Source organism: Helianthus annuus, chromosome 14 (assembly GCF_002127325.2).
Source record: "Helianthus annuus cultivar XRQ/B chromosome 14, HanXRQr2.0-SUNRISE, whole genome shotgun sequence".
NCBI lineage: Eukaryota > Viridiplantae > Streptophyta > Magnoliopsida > Asterales > Asteraceae > Helianthus > Helianthus annuus.
The window spans coordinates 12,819,711-12,825,604 of record NC_035446.2 but is presented as its reverse complement, the minus strand read 5'-3'; the positions used below and the strand labels follow the sequence as shown (position 1 = coordinate 12,825,604).

Below are 5,894 nucleotides of genomic sequence, written 5' to 3'. Positions count from 1 at the left end.
AGTAAGATGTCTGAACCATTAACTGCTAAACCAGTAAGAGGTCTGAACCATTAAGAGTTTGTATAATGCTTAATCATTTAGAGGCAAATGTCTGACCAATTAAGATTAGATGTCTTAACTATTTAGACTCTGTAATGCTTAACCATCGAGAGACTAATGTCTGGAACATTCAAACATCTGCTTATAACAGTTTAAATCATTAAGTACTGAACATAGTTAAAAGGTAAAATTCAAACCTCTTACTGGTGGGTCAATGTTGCCCCTAAACAACCAATCGAAAATTAAACCCTAGTTTGTTCCTCTCCTCTCTTTGCAACTGAATTTTATTATAATATAATTTTCGAAATCGAAAAACACCTGTAATTAATCACTCCAAACCTTGATTTTCCGGTCACAGATCTACCATCAGAACCTGATTCAGGCAACCGTGCACCAGGCGGAACAGGTAATTGAATAATTAAACCCTAATATTCAAAACCTACCTATTTCTGTATATATTCTTTCCTAATTACTGTCATTGTTAGACATTCAGACCTTTGTTTGTTCGTTTTATCCATAGAAGGTTGTAAAATTTCCGTCTTGTAAGTTATATGTTTCAATTTGTAATGCCTCTGATGCTAGCTAGTCAACAATCTTACTAGCTATGTAATACATACATAATTATAATAAGTGTTTGAATTTGTGTTTCTAGTTGAGGGGTGTTTGGATGTGCCTGTTAGGTTTTTTGGCTCTAAAAAATTAGACAAACACTGAATACATAACTCAAATGTAATCTATGTAGTCCAAGCGCCCACCAGGGCGGTCTTCTTCATCTGGTGCAGTGAGCACCTCAGCGCACGCACAGGCAAGGCGTGCACCTTGGTCCAGGTGATACGTGCTTGGCTTCGTGGTGCCAGAACCGGTTGATTTTGCTAGCCACATGCCAAACACATCTTATGGTTCCTTGAAGCAACGTGGGATGAAAAAACAACAATTTCTTATATTTTTACGTGAATTTATGTTAGGTTTTATTATTATATATTTGTAAAATAGCATCAGAATAATTAATTTTCTATGCTTATTATTTATTGTTTTTTATTTGTGCTAGGCGTGCATGTTGTTTTGCACCTTGCACCTCGGCGACATGCTAGCTCTTTGCACCTTTAGTGCGCCTTTGAGGCTTTGACTACCTAGAATCTGATCAAGAATGTATTAATCAATCACAAAAAATAGCGTAAACATCACAAGTCTATACATATCATTATCTCATCCTATAGACAAGAAAATATAATGCTCTTAAATGTTACATAAAAGGAAAACAAAAATTGAACTTGACGGTATGATAATAGAAGCATGTGCCTTTCACGCGGCATACCTTAGTACTAAATTTAATTTTTTAAGTATATATGATAAGCATAATGCATGTGAAAATGAAACGAGTAAGTAATTGTAATTCTTCTATAAGAATTTAGTTCTGTAATACATTATGTATTACTAGAGGTTGCCAAACATTGTGCAGTGTATACACACACGCCCACGCCAATTTACAGATGAGACGTGTTGATGTGGCAAAATGGTGGGTTGATTGGGTTTGGTAACGGGTCAAATTGGGTAACTTTGGTTGCACATCTGGTTGACCCACAAACACTTTTGTTATGTTTTTTTTTTTTTTTTTAATATTTTATCAGTATTTCATGAGTATAATATGATGGTAATAGTTGTTATTTGCAATAAGAATCTAAAATGTTGAAAGAAACGATTTAGGAGCTTTTGTTGTGTGCATAGAATATAAACATCATAAAATTATTTCGGCCTGAAATAAACAAAACCCAATTTGACCCGTCCATAAGTAATCTCTAGACCTGGACAATAAGTGACTTTCTGCTGCATCTTTCTATCATTATATTGGCGTCACTGACATGTGGGTTCATTTGTAAAAGGTTTTGCTGCCATATCGAGAATGTTATCGACCATGGATCAATCAGAGGCGCCAAAGAAACAATTTTACAGGGATATGAAGACCATAAATGATGTCACGAGCTCACTGAATGCCATACATTTGGTCAACAAAACTGAATGGACCGAACAAGATATGGAAATTGATGAAATGGACATAAAAATGTATGAGGGAGAGCGGAAAATGTATGAAATATATGTGGATTATTGTTCAGAGGATGCTGATAAATGGATGGAAGTTTACTTGAGCATTATGAGTGGTGTTGTTGGTGGCCATCAGAATGCAATTGCAGTGATGGAAAATAGCGTGCGTAGTATGAATTGTTTTTTTGTAAATCTTACACGGGCCGAGTTGGATAAACTTGTGGAAATAGACCATGATCGGGTTCGGGGAATCTATCCTCCTTATAAACCTCTTTGATTGAATTTCGGTGCTGGAAAGTTGTTTGAGAGGGCAGTGAAAGAAACCACACACCCGCAGCATTTGCCTGTTTCAAGCATATTAAAACAGGTCTGATTCCAGCCCGTATTTATCACGTTATCCGTGGGGTCCACATGACTACCATGTCAGGGTGATAATTTATTTGTTTTTCTATTGGCTTATAGAGGTGGTAAAATGGGCGTGTCGGATAGGGTAACCGGTGTGGTCAACCCCCACACACCCTTTTTTGTCATTTTTTTGCATTTTCTTTGTAAATAGTTAATTATGTTGATATTAAAAAACATTATTATTTCAAAAGTAATTTCTTTTTTGATTTAGGAGGTTGTATGCAATAGACACAAAGTATCCATAAATAACATTGGCACTTTGGTAGTTTGGTACACAACCGAACACATATCATTTGCAACACAAGAGTGAGAGCACAAATGTGTGCTAGAGAGTGAGGAGGTCTGGGACCTCACCGGGAGAAATCACCACTTGGTTTCTCCCCGGATGTATACTTCTTTGGTATTAGTTCGGTTGTCATGTAACCGGGCCGACTTGTAATGTTTACTACCGGATTAATACAAAGTTTGTTATGTTTATCCTCTCTTATCTCTTCCATCTTTGAACATGAACACGAAAATCACGGGTTGGATCCCGAAAACTGGACCTACAATTGGTATCAGAGCCATGGTGCCCGATTTAGTAAAACTAACCGTTTACTAAGTCACATGTGCTCTAGATCTGTGATTTTTATGGGTTTTTGTTCAAGATGTAAAAAGGTGAAAATGAGAAAAACCCAGATCTGGACCCGGATATCCAGATCTGTGCTAAACCGGGTGTTGGGTTTTATGTTTTTCTCCTAAATCTTCAAGTTTCCATCATCAAAAACTGTATACAAAGTGTTTTCGGTCAGATCTGCAGATGAACAATCCTCCGTGTTCTTGATGTTCTTGACAGCTTCAAATTTCGAAAGATGCTGTTTGTCCTCGAAAGATTGAACAGTTTTTCGAAGGATGAAACAAAATTCAAAATTCAAATTTTCATGCTTCGAAATGTGCGAAAGTTGGTCACCTACCACATCAACTTTTCTGACACCTGTCGTACTTTCTGTCCTTGTGTCAGAACCATCGAAGGATAACTTTCGATCTCGAAAGATCATCCTTCGATCAAGGAGATTCGAAAGATGAACAGGAGTGCTCGAAAGATCATCAGTTCTTCGAAGGATCAAAAAGACTTCGAAGGATCAATTCTGAAGTGTACGAAGGATCAGCCATGTCCAACTTCGAAAGGTGTTCGAAAGATCTGTGACATGTGCTCGAAAGATGCTCGAAAGATATGTGACATGTGCTCGAAAGACTTCGAAAGATCATCTTTCGAAGCTGTCTTGGTGTTTATCTTTCGTTTGATGCAGGTGTTTCGAAGGATCCAGGTGTTGTGGAATTTTATGAACTCAGACAGTGTGTTGGGGTTAATCATTTAATTCACTTGGAGTCGGGTCGGGTGTTCGCAAGGATTATTCATACCGGGCTTCAAAGTTTCAACATCAAAATTCGTACGGGATTTGGGAACACGCGGGGTGATGCAGCATGATGAACACAAGAGATGATGAAGACTTGATGTTTGAAAATGTGGGGTAGTCACGGTTACCGATGCAATGACAAACATGGTAACGTGACTATTATGGGCCAAACACAACAGTTCCGCTTGGTGGAGGGAATTGGTGAATATTTGACGACAGTTTCTTTGAAGTGGAAAGAATCTGTTAAGGTTTAGAGATTTTGCCAAAGAAATGGGGGGATAAAAATTTTCAAATGTTGAATTTCTTCGGCAAAATTCTAAACGCAATCTCAGGTGGTAGAGTTTATGATCTTCTGGTGATTCAAACGGTTCAGCGTGGAATGTTTTGCACAGACACTTGAAGATCAAGACTTGATGCAGTTGTTTAAGAATGGAACCTTTATCATATGCCGGTTGGAGTTTTGGAAGATCAGCGGAAGATCGGTCAATTGATCCTTTTGAGGAAATTGCACAACACTCAACACGGATACGCGTACTTTGAGGGGGAAATCTTATACAATGAGCATCAGGATGCTACTTACCTGGATCATCGGTCAAGGGGGAATTTGTCTACACAGAGAAGATGAATACTTGGCTGAAGATTGATTGCAATTGCATTTTCAGCATTCGACAGCAACGGACAAGGGGGAATTTGTTGATGCAGATTTTGTGTCCGATGCTTGTCGAATAGAATAGTTTTATTTTATGCTGAATTTGTAATAGTTAGTGAAACGGTCAAGCGAACGTGTATAGACCCGCTCGTTTGAAGTGGTCAAACGAGAGGGTTGTTGGTTTGACTGTGTGTGTGTGTTGCTAGACAAAGTTGCTGTGTTGTTATTGGTGTCGAAGGATAAGGCATCGAAGGATTATGAATATCCTTCGATGAGCTCGAAAGATACCCATCGAAGGATGGACCTCGAAGGATATCGAAGGATATCATTCGAGGTATGTGAGTATCTTTCGAAGACTGTCTGATCGAAGGATGATGTTTCGACCAGTCAGTCTGATCCTTCGACCTGCAGTGTTTGTTTTGGTATAAATACCAACACTTTGTCATTTGCAACACAAGAGTGAGAGCACAAGTGTGTGCTAGAGAGAGAATGGAGGTCTGAGACCTCACCGGGAGAAATCACCACTTGGTTTCTCCCCGGATGTATACTTCTTTGGTATTAGTTCGGTTGTCATGTAACCGGGCCGACTTGTAATGTTTACTACCGGATTAATACAAAGTTTGTTATGTTTATCCTCTCTTATCTCTTCCATCTTTGAACACGAAAATCACGGGTTGGGTCCCGAAACACGGACCTACATAAAAATAAAACTTATAAAGACCTTGGATTCCCGACACTCTAGGACAAGCTAAAAAACTTCTCTTCTACATATTCCATTTGGGAGTGTAAGCCACATTTAAAGAGTTTTGCTTGAGGACAAGCAAAAGTTCAAGTGTGGGGGTATTTGATGTGTGTAAAATGCAACATATAAATCACATCAATTAAGGCATAAAACTAACCCTTTTTGAGTACTAATGTTGGAAAAATAGTGTTTTTGTCTTCCTTTTGCATTTTCAGGATTAAATGAGCTCAAAATCACAAAAGAAGCAAAAAGACAACTAATTCTAGCATAAATACAAGAAAAGGAACAAAAGTAGACTGCCCGGACCCTCAACGGCACCTCCCAAGGCAAAGGAGAAGAAACAGAGTCTGAACACGCCCCGTGTCCAGCGAACACGGGGGCGTGCCCAGGAAGCAGCAGAAAAGACAAACCAGTAGAAGCTTCCATTGCCCACCACGGGGCCGTGTCCAGCGGGCACGGGGGCGTGGTGAAAGTACAGCAGGCGCATTAATTGTAATTCGCAATTACAATTAATGAAGAGAGAGAATGTCAGACGGGCACGGGGCCGTGTCCAGCGGACACGGGGCCGTGTCCAGCCTTCTGTTCAGCCTATAAATAGAGGAGCTTGGCTTCATTCTCTCTC

At 39.2% G+C, this 5,894-nt stretch overlaps 1 long non-coding RNA gene across 1 annotated transcript; it reads left to right on the top strand.

The window, feature by feature from the left end:
• Positions 1-261: 261 nt before the first annotated feature.
• Positions 262-2,694, top strand: LOC110908106. Its single transcript, XR_002574159.2, has 2 exons — positions 262-445; positions 1,920-2,694. It is a non-coding gene; the product is annotated as an uncharacterized LOC110908106 (long non-coding RNA).
• Positions 2,695-5,894: the final 3,200 nt, after the last annotated feature.